At 40.4% G+C, this 11,480-nt stretch overlaps 1 long non-coding RNA gene across 1 annotated transcript; it reads right to left on the reverse strand.

Annotated features, from left to right (window-relative positions):
• Positions 1 to 366: 366 nt before the first annotated feature.
• On the reverse strand, positions 367 to 6,646 carry LOC114222878 (uncharacterized). The gene is made up of 3 exons (XR_003612029.2): positions 6,507 to 6,646; positions 3,232 to 3,289; positions 367 to 1,927 (listed from the first exon to the last, which is right to left on the reverse strand). It is a non-coding gene; the product is annotated as an uncharacterized LOC114222878 (long non-coding RNA).
• Between the last annotated feature and the right edge of the window lie 4,834 nt (positions 6,647 to 11,480).

Below are 11,480 nucleotides of genomic sequence, written 5' to 3' on the forward strand. Positions count from 1 at the left end.
AAATGGCATTAAATGTAGCTGATTCCATGGCAGTGGTCTTCCTGCATTTATAGAGAGCCCACAACATGTGGGTCATGCTTTGTGCCTTTGGGAACTGATAAGATAAGAGGCACTGGCAGATGCCTATCTTCTTCCTAATATAAGGGCTCGGGGAGCATTATGCAAAGAAGCGCAGGGTTTTAGTCAGCGCTCCAACGAAGCCTCCAATTTAAAGGGTGCGGTGTGTTGCAAGATGCATGAAGTCACTTCTTAGAAGTATACTTAATAAGGGAGGATTAAAGAGAAGCAAATACAATTCTCAGGATCAGAATAACCTGTGAGCAAGCATATATTTTAATTGTTATTTTTTTTTTCTCCATGCCAAGAAATTATGCCAAAATCTGAGGCCCAAATCGGGAAACTCAAAAATGAACTCCATATATTTGAACAGAAAATGTAACAGGTGAAGAAGCAACCATGTGGAAGCGACAAAGTCAATCAGAAAAATTCATGCCAACCTTCTGTATCTTTTACTAGGTAATGTGAATATGTTTCTTGAGGATGAACATAAAGGAGATCTAGAGAATAAAGATCTAGGGTGGGACCTGGATAAAATACCTATGTTTTAAGAGATCAGTGTTGGGAGCATTTCACCTTAGCTGCTGCATTAGCATGAAAGAGACTATTTATTTTAGCGCATCTCATCCAGGAACCTCAAAACTAATATGGGATGGATTATTTTGGTTAAAAAAACATTTATTGTTTTTGCTATTAGAAATCACTGTAAATCACAGAATCCTTTTAAAATTAATTTGAACATATTGCCATTTCCTTTTATCTGAAGAGGACCTGCTACTGCAGGGGAGTAGGAGAGCCGGCCTGCTGGCCTCTCACGCAGTGTTTGTCTGCATGGGGGGCAGGCCAGAAGGAGTGGACGGTTGAAAATGCTTGCAGGTGTTTCTAGTAGGGAGGTGGTAGTTGAAGGGTGGGGGAGGTTCCTTTTGAAGAGTAGTGCTTTATTCCTATTCTTGCGGTCCGGGGAGGGACAGTGGCATAGTGGCAACATAGGAACCCTCCGAGAGAAGTGGCTGCTTTGTTTCCTAGGGGAGTAGTCCTTCTGGGGGCACTCAGCTCCTAAGTAGATTTCTCCTCTGTGCCACGCCCTAGGGACAATAAACAAACCCGCCAATGGTACAGGCTGCACCTGACCATGAGTGGGTTGCCTGAGACCGTTAGCGGGGTCAGGCAGCCATTTGCTCATCCAACCATTTAAAATATGTTATTGAGTGCCATCTATGTGCCAAGAACAGTATTAGGAGCTACAATGTAGTAATGAACCCGGGAGACATGGATCTGGCCTCCATTACTCAGTAAACTAACATATAATTGGAACTTGTGCTAAGTTCTGTAAAGGAAAGACACAGGAGTCTGTGATAGAGCACATGGAGTTGGGTAAGGCAGGGCAGGAACCTGGCTAGGGAATAGGGGAAGAAAAAGGGCATAAAGGGGAAGGGGCATAAAGGGGAAGAAAAAAGGCACAGTGAAGGGGCCGTGGGGCCAGGCAGTTATGGTGGCATTGCCCAATTTCCCAAGAGGTGCTGAGGCCTGCTCTGAAGGAGCAGGAGTCTAAGAGGAAGGGCCACTGTGGGGGCGGAAACTTGCCTGGGTCCCTATCAGAAGGAACATGGCATGAGGGTGTCTTGCATTTTCTTATTTTTCATCATTTGTCTCAAATTCCTTTGATACCTCAGGCCACTGAGTCCTCTCAGCCATTCTTCTTCCTTTTTACGTTTTGAATTTCCACACGAGAGTTCACAACCCTCTCCTCCCTCCCCCACAGGCGGTTGTGGCCGAGCGGAGATTTTCATCACGGACTGGGAAGAATTTATCCGTGCCCGAGTCGCAGTCTTCTCATGGACGCCGGCCCTCTTGTGCGGTTCTCTTATCTCTGAAATGCAGGGTGAGGCCATAGTTTTTCCCATATTTTATTGACAGATAAATTAAAGTGATAAAGATTAAATAGCATTCCCAGGAGCAAACAGTGAGTCAAGGATAAGTGTTTCTCCAACTACCCACCCATTAGAAGTTGGGCCATTGACAATGTTCTTGTATAATAATTCTCAAACATAATAAATACTCTTCTAAACACAAATGACAGCTTCATGAAGACCCCAATACAGGTTCTCAGGAGGATTCCCTGCTTCTCTGCCCTCCAGGCCCCCAGAAGCATCCTCTTTTATCTCAACAGGCTCAGATGCTCAGCCTGCTCTCCTTTCTAAGCTGAGATCCTATGACCTACTTTCTCCTCCCCTTTAATAAAAGGAGTGTCAGACATTAGAGTTTCCCAAAGATTACTGAGCACTTAATTTGTTTATGTACACTTTGCTGATGGTCTCTATTATCTCCGATTTATACATGTTTAATATCCCACGTTTAAGGCCAGTATCAAGCCCCGGAATGGTATCTCTTGGTTCTCCCTGTTCCGTCTTTTAAAATCCCATAGAATACACCTCTGGGTTCACCTGTTCCTAGTTTAGATGTCTTGACTGTTCTGATGGTGCAATCAGTGTGGTTGTCTCTGGACGCTGGGTATTTCTGTGTGACCAGACAGGAGTGTTGCCTGCGGAATGGACAGGTCTGTTCTCCCCATCCCTGGCTAGTTCGTTGCTGTAAACGTTTCGCCCTTCCACTCCGAAAGTTTCACGAAGAACGGTCCCCTCTCTGTTCATGATGCAGGATCTATTTCCGCTGCCTGCGTGTCAGTGGAGGTTGTTTTATAAACTTAAAAATGGCCTCCACCTTTTATTCTCATCCTTCACTTACTCTAGCCCTTGACTCTGTTCATTCTCTTTTCCTCTCTTAGCAAGTTATTGTATTTGCTAAAGGATAGAGAAGTCCCAGCAGAGGGGGCGGTGAGGAGGTGAGACTATAAATTAGAAACACAGCAGCAGAATAGAGGGAGGTGAGGACAATGCTTTCCTCTAATTAAAAAAGCAAAACTGTTCCAAGTTTTCAAAACCGATCAGATAGCCATGCTGATTACTCATTATAATGATACTATTAGTTAGCAAACACCATGGGCTTTACATGTATTAAATCCTAGATTTAAGACATATCCTTCACTTTTTTAATCTCCATTTTATAGGTGAGAAAACTGAGGTTAGAGAATTTATATAGCTTGTCCAAAGCCACACAGCCAATAAAAGGTGCAGCAGGTTTCAGACCCAGATGAGGAGGCACCCAAGCCCATACCGCGCCACTTCTCTGCACTCAAATGTGGTCTGAGAGGTCCAATGGGAAGAACTTGTTGCTATAAAATAAAGCATATATAATAAATGCACAAAATCTATGCAATCTGAAGTGTACAATAAATGCATATGCAAGCACACAGATGTTTTCATTAATATTACTCTTACGCAGTCAAATAAATTTTTTACTGTTTCTTTTCTCATTTTGTTAGTTTTCAAATATCTTCAATCATTATTAAAGTGAATATTTTTCCTGAGGCCTGGAAGGTCATTTCAAGGTCTTCCACATAGGCATGTTGTGACAAGTCAAAGGCTTTTTTTTTTCCTGATGTTGCCAGGCAGTTCCCAGTTCATCCTTTCCAAGATCAAACTGCAAAAAAATCACCATTCCAATACAAACGTATTGAAGGTTTATCATGCTACTAGATTTTTACAGTGCATTGATTCAGAGGTTGAACTTTGGCATTTCATAGGTTGCTTGCAGTTCCTTCTCTGCCATTTTCTAGTTCTGGGAACTTAGCTGTCTGTGTTCTGAACTTTGTTTTTCCATCTGTAAAATGGGATAACTAAGGTACTTAGTAGAGTTATTAGGATTAAATGAGCTAAAGGTGAAAAGCACTTAGTACAATCCTTGATATAATAAGTGCTCAATAAATGTTAGCTGTTACTATCAAGAGTTAAATACTAATCTTGAACTTTCCTCTATTATATAATGAAAGAAGATAAGAAATAGCTGAATGAATTTCCTGAGTTGTGTGATATTAATTTAAATTTTTTTCAGGGACAATGTTATGTTCCATAAATCCCATAACGTAATATTCTGAATGGATCCTTCTGAATTGGGACATTGAAAATATCAGCAAATGGCTTTCAGATTCAATTCATTTTGTTTTCACTTTTATTTCTTTTTTCTCCTATTATTTATTTTTCCCCATCTATTGACATATAGTTGACAAATAGAATTGCATTATTTAAGTACACAGTAGGATGATTTCTTTATAACCATATATTCACTACCATTGGCAAATAAAATTGTAAGATAAAGTGCATGTTGTGATGATTTGATATAAGTACGTATTTTGAAATGATTACTACAATAAGGCTAATTAACACATCTGTCACTTCACATGGTTACCTGTTTTGTGTGTATGTGGTGAGAATGCTTACATAAGATCTGTTCTGTTAGCAACTTTTAAGTATACAATACAGTATTATCAACTATAGTCACCATGCTGTGCATTAGATCCCCAATACTTATAACTGAAGGCTTGTATCCTTTTACCAACGTCTCCCCATTTCCCCTTCCCCTCTAGGCCCTGGTAATCACCATTCTAGTCTCTGTAACTATGAGTTCAACTTTTTCTTTTTTTAGCTTCCTCATATCAGTGAGATCATACAGTGTCTGTCTTTGTCTGGCTTATTTCACTTGGCATAATGCCCTCTAGGTTCATCCATGTCAAGGGCAGGATTTCCTACCTTCTTATGGATGAATAATGTTCCATTGTATGTATATACCACATTTTCTCTCGCCTTCCATCTGTCAGTGGACATTCATGTTGTTTTCATGTCTTGGCTATCGTGAGTAATTTGCAATGAACATGGGGTGCACATAGCGTTTTGAAATCCTGATTTCATGTGGATAGATACTCAGAAGTGGCATTGCTGGATCATCTGGTAATTTTATTCTTAAATTTTTGAGGAGCCTCTATACTGTTTTCTGTAGTGGCTGCACCAATTTACGTACCCACCAACAGTGTACTTTTTTGTGTGTGTGAGTGCCAAGTATTTTGATGTGGATCTGAGAGGATTTCAAACTTAAGTTTTAAATCTTGCCGAGCACTGCTCTTTCTCCTCAGAGTTTAGGGTTAACATGAAGAGAAACTTTATTCTCTACTCTGGATAGTTTTTTGGGAAATGTTTCCAGGCTTGTTTATATGTTTCAGAACCAGCCACAAAGTTTGTCTTTCCATTCTCACAAACCAGCAGACGTCATCTCCAACGTCATCTCTAAACAGGGACCTAGGGGACAATTTTGGTGAACAGCTAAACCCAAATATGTATGAGAGGCATGTGGAAACATGCATGAAACTTTCAGGAAGCTATAGGAGGAACTTAAAACACAAGACTTGGATGTCTAATGCAATCAGAAGGCTGTGCCTTAAGCAGAAAAGAGAAATCTCTGTTTTAAAGTGAACTGACTGAGGGGCGCCTGGCTGGCTCCGTCTGTGGAGTGTGAGACTCTTGATCTTGGGGTTGTGGGTTTGAGCCCCACGTTGGATGCCAGAGATTGCTTAAAAATAAAATCTTTAAAAAATAATAAATAGATAAGTTGCACTGATTGTTTTCAGTGTTCTTTTAATTTTACCATCCCATTCCTTATGTTATCTGTTAAGTTCTGCCAGTCTGATATCTGAAAACAGTCGCTCTAGGGCTATTTGTGTCTGGTAAGAGATCATAAGGTTCTTGAAAGTATCAGGAGGGCCTTACTCATGATAAATCCTTTGGGATATTCATTCCGAATTCAATTGATTACTTTAAAGATTTTTTTTTAAGGGAACATGGGCAAAAGTACCCTGTAAACTGTAGAGTTATGAATAACCCTTAAAATAAACGATAGAAGGGTCTTAGCCTTAAAGGAGTGATTAAACTTATTCTGAATCACCAGACTAATGGGAGAGCAAAGGGAGGGTGCCAGAGGGAGGATCTTTCCAATCCCGGTGATGTTTTGGGGGAGTGGTAGGATTTCTGGGGAACTAGGAGTTTCTAGTCACTTGGCATGCTCACATGTGACCTGAGCATCTACTAGTCATGGGTGTTGTAGAGAGACTTGATGAGATCAGTGACCTTTTTCACTCTGTTTTACAAGTCTATCATGGAGTTTCTCAGAAGCTACCTGATTTGTGATTTCACAAGTGATTAAATGCAGACATATATATGAGAATCCATTTATCCACCATTAAATTAGGCATTAAAAAGATTTGTAAAAATATACAATGATACCATTCTTGTAACTAATTTTTGTTTCGCAAAGTTGTGATTTTTCATAAACATGTTATCTACCTTAACACGTACTATATATGTTTATCACTGTTGTTTTCAGTGAGCTAATACACAAATATTTTTAACATTCTTCAGTTTTAATTTCTAATAGGGTAGATACAAACAGTTATCATTCCCATCAATGCAAATTGTTTGAGGCCTCCTATTTATTATCTATTGCTGTATAACAAACCACCCCCAAATTTAGTGGCTTAAAACAACAAACATTTATTATCTTACAGTTTCTGTTTGTGTGGAATTCTGGGTCTCCTGAGGTTGCAGCCAAGATGTTGACTCCGGAGGGCCCAACTGGGCTGGAGAATCTATCTCTAGAAAGGCTCACTGGCTGTGGGCAAGAGGCCTCTGACTTTTCCTTGTGTGTCCTCACAAACTGGCTTCCTTTAGAATGAGTGATCCGAGAGAGAGAAGTGGAAGCCACATTTTTATGACCTTTCATGACCTAGCCTCAGAGGTCACACCTCACCATTTTGCCACATTCTCTTGGTTAGAAATGAGTCACTAAGTACAGCCCACACTCAGGGGGAGGGGATTTAGGCTCCACTGAAGGGATGAGTATCAGAGAATTTGTGGACATCTTTCAAAAATGTAAAGTCCTCCTTAAGAACCATTGAACTAGATGATCTTCAAGGGTATTTTTAACCCTGAGTTTCCATGGGGAAGGGAAATGAGGTCAATGTTTAGGTCAGAATAGAGATCCAAGAGGCCCTCTTGAAAGGATTTCCTTCATTACCTACCTGGCAGATTTCCACTAATTCTTTGAAACTAAGTTCAGAAATCACTTCCTTCAGAAAATGTCTAGGTCCCTTCCTCTGTACCATCTCTTTTCCTACATATACATCTATGATTATGCTTTTCACACTGTATTGCAATTCTTTTGTTGTTGTTTTTTTTTTTCCTCTCTTCTTATTAGACTGCGAGCTTTGGAGGTCAGGGATGTTTTTTCTTTCTCCAGTACCTCGTGCTGTGTCATACTTATCCATCTTCTGTAGCCACATTTAGTCTACGTTCATTTATTCTTTCACACTGTTCCATCTTTAGTGTCTGTCACACACTGTGTTAGCATTGGGCAAGATTCCTGCTCTCATGGTGGATTTTAGTAGGAAGATGCACAATAAGCAAGTAAACCAACAAAAAAGGTCATTTCAGAAAGGGATCCACGCCATGGAGCAAATAAACCCACAGTACTGAGTTATGTGATTTGTGGTAAGTGCTCGGTATCGTCACCTTCAGGCAGCCAGAAACTGTTACATCACAGGTGCCATGTCCAAGTGAGAAACAGATCTGAGGTGAAGAATCTGTAGGTCAGTGTGGCCAGAAGTGGTGCATCTGTCACTTGCCTGTGACCATATCTATAGACACAGAGAGAGTCGGGTTGTTTGGGTAGAAGTGTGTCCACGAAAGAGGCTGGGAATTACCCAGGGTCATACAGAACCCACAGTCAGTAATGGAGCTGGGCCTCAAACCCAGGCCAGGGGTTCACTAGTTATATCATGGTTCTCCACTGAACTCCAGAACTTGTTGGAGGGAGATGAAGCACGCCTATTTTAAAGAACCAGAGAGCACAGGTAGTAGGTGTCCCTGTGGTGCACGTGGGACATGGAAATGCAAAGCAAGGCATTGGTGAGTGTGGGAGTAGCAGAGCTCATTCTGGCCTTTCAGGTTTGCACTTGTTCCTGGCTTCCTTGTTGTCCCATCCCTTCAGGCCCAAGTGCCCTCATGCAATACCCAACCCCCCCGCCCCCCGACCCCAATCCAGATCTGCTCTCAGGGAAATGTCCCCAGTCCTGGAAACCCTCAGCTGGTGCATAATAAAGGCAAAGTCCAGCTGATTTCCACAGAACAGAGGTGCTGTGGTCGGGAAATCTAGTTGGGGAAAGATTCCTGTAGGTTTCTCTTGACTTGGCAAACATTTGCAAAATTAAGTCTTAATATCGTAAAAATAAGCAATTGACAAACAATAAAAGCCCCCAAATCCTCAAATGTTGACTCCTCCATGAAATCTTCTCTCTCTGTTATATATTGTGCAGTTGTTTACAGGTCTCTCTCTTTTGAGGGCAGGAACTGACTTTTATTCATTTTTAATATATTTTACATGGATAGATGCTCAATAAAGTTTTTTAAAAAAGAATCTAAAACCATGTACACTGGGGTATAAGGGGCTGGTATTTGCTTGAGATACTGGCCCTTCCCCAGATAATATAAATATTATATATATATTTATATATATATATATAAATATAATATATAGTAATAGGAGGGTGGTTGAGTACATGATGACATATCTTTCTTACAAAGAGTTTCTAATAAGGGAAATGCTTATGTTATAATGTTAAGTAGAAATAGAGCTGATCAAATATAATGTAATATATAATCATACATAGAAAGATCTGGAAGGAAATGAACTAAATGTTTAAATGATGATCTCTAATTATAGCATTTCAATTATTTTAATTTTTACCTTATTTTCTGTATTGTCTGAAATTTCTAGAATGAGCCTTTATTAACATATATCAGATAAGGAAATTTGGTTTTCTCCCAAAATATTTCCCTCAGAAAGGGGGAATTGCCTTACATTCTGATCCTTCCAGGGTGTTCTGCGTTATGGGATGCTCTCTGACTTTTTTTGAACTGCAAACTACTATTTGGAGAAAACACATTAGCTTAAAATGACATCAAGAAATCATGAACTTTTGGGGTGCCTGTGTGGCTCAGGCAGTTAAGTGTCTAACTCTTGATTTCGGCTCAGGTCATGATCTCAGGGTTGTGAGATCAAGCCCTGTGTCGGGCTGAGTGTGGAGCCTGCTTAAGATTCTCTCTCTCCTTCTCCCTCTGCCCTTCCCCACCCCTGTCTTTCCCTCTCTAAAAAAAAAAAGAAAAAAAAAAGAAATCATGAACTTTTAGATGATTATGGTGGCCTTTTGGTTAAAAAAAAAAAGAGCAAAGAAATATAACATGAATTTAATGAATTTGTTCTTTGGAATAAGATCCCTAAATTGCAAGCCTTAGATGTCATCATAAACCAGCTTTCTGAAAGTCCCTTACATAGTGATACTGTAAGTGATTCCCCTGTGAAGATCATGAATATACACTTGTAGGGTGAATAAGACAAATCACTGTCTTAGTGTTTTTTGAATGGGTACTTGTGGCTTGTGATAAAAACTTCAGTGGCAGCATTATAGTTTTAAAAAAGTACAAATTAGATGTGAGGGAGGATGATGTTTTCCAACTGGAAAACTCAGATGGCTCAAAAAGTGTCTCCAGTGATATGGAGAGTACTTGCCACTAGACACATATGGCTAATGTGAATCAAATACATTCACGGAATGCAAGAGTAGAAGAAAGAAAGACTTCTAAATCAAAAGTTGTTTTATATAATGTTATTTTAAATATGTATGCTTGATTAATCAATTAAACATTTGAAATTAGATACATAACTGTCTCATTGATGTCCCTCCTCAAAGGCTTACATTCAAACTGGTCAAAACCATTAAAAAATTTTTTTTCTCTTTGGGAAAGTGACCTGATGTTAGGGTCACTTTCTATTCCTGTATACTTTTATAATAAGAGCAAAATCAAAAGCACAGAAGTTGTTATCCCTTCCAGGGACGCTTAAAATTTAATAGACATTTATGCTTTTATGTAAGTAATTAAACTTTAATGGCATCAGCCAGTGGATGGGGGAAGTACTTAGGGAGGCAGCTAGGTCTTTGTACCCTTAGAGGGCATCATCTTAAACCTGAGTGAGGCTGGCTTTTCAGGGCAAGTTATCATCGGGGAAAATTTCTTGGAGGAGTGACTTTGAAGTTCAGTCTACAAGAAGGTGGTAGACATATTAGGAAAAAAGGAATAAAAAAGCATGTGTTAGCATATCTACTGCTGCATTACAAACCACCCAAAACTTAAGGGGTTAAGATGTCACTTGTTTGTCACTGTTCTTTGGCTTGGCAATTTGGGCAGCGCTCAGCTAGGATGGCTCATTTCACTCTGCATTTGTTTGCAGTTGTTGGTGGGTCAACTGGCCAACTTTGCTCATAGTCTGGAGCCTCAGTAAAGGGTTCTGTAATGGCTGGACTGCTGGGCCTCTCCTTGTGGTCTCTCTCATCCTCACAGATGGGCTTGTTCTCATGACCGCAGTGTTCAAAGAGGGTGAAAGCAGAGGGTTCGGGGCTTCTGGAAGCCAAGGCTTGGAAATTGTAGGATGTCACTTCTGCCACATCCTGTTGGTCAAAGCAAGTGACAAAGTCAGCCCAGATTCAAGGCAGTAGGGAAATAGCTTCCACCTTTTTATGGGAATTGCTGTAAAAAAATCTGTGGCCATATTTAACTTCTTCCATGGTATTTCAGATAGGGAGGACAGCTTCTGGAAGGGAAGAGAGAAAAGAAAATGTAAACTCCATAGGAGGAATTTTAAAGAGTTCAACCTGATTAAAATAGAGAAGGCCTGTTGGTGAGCAACTGGAAATCAACCAGGGGGGCTGCCCGAGAGGCCCAAGGGTTGAAAGCCTAGAACCAGCACTTTGATGTGAGGGTTAGTAAACCTCGTGCATGTACCCTGGCCACCGCCTCAAAAAGTTCACTTTCATTCATTTTCATTATAATTTCTACTTTTTTAAAGGTGGTTTTGTTTTGTTTTTGAGAAAGAGAAAGGAAGAGAGACAGAGCACAAGCAGGAGGAGGGGCAGAGAGAAAATCTCAAGCAGACTTCCCCGCTGCGCATGGAGCCAGTCACAGGGCTCGATCTCATGACCTCGAGACCAGGACCTGAGCTGAAATCAAGAGTCAGGGGCTTAACCGACTGAACCACCCAGGCATCTCTCGTTTCTACTTGTTAAAGAGTTTTTCCTTTAAGGTCTTAGAAGACCCGGTATCATGAAACTGCCGATTCCAGAAATGGACGTTACCAAAGACCTTTGTGACTCTCAGAAGACAAGAAAGCACAGAGACAGTGAAGGACAGTGGTTAAGCACCTAAATTCTGGAGCCAGACAGACCTTAGTTTAAATCCTGTCTTCATCATTTGAAGCCATGTGACATCTGATCAGTCACTTAGCCTCTCTGGGCCTCAGTTTCCTCCAGTATCATATGGGGCTAAATTTGTACCTTCCTCACAAAATCAGGGTGAGGATTGGGTTATACACTTATAGATTTACCTTAGGGTCTTAAGCATTAAATACATAATGTCAATTAATATCAG

The sequence above is a fragment of the Eumetopias jubatus genome, unplaced genomic scaffold (genome assembly GCF_037043125.1).
Source record: "Eumetopias jubatus isolate StellerSeaLion01/CBP00866 unplaced genomic scaffold, mEumJub1_p1.0 scaffold_12, whole genome shotgun sequence".
In the NCBI taxonomy this organism is placed as follows: Eukaryota; Metazoa; Chordata; class Mammalia; order Carnivora; family Otariidae; genus Eumetopias; species Eumetopias jubatus.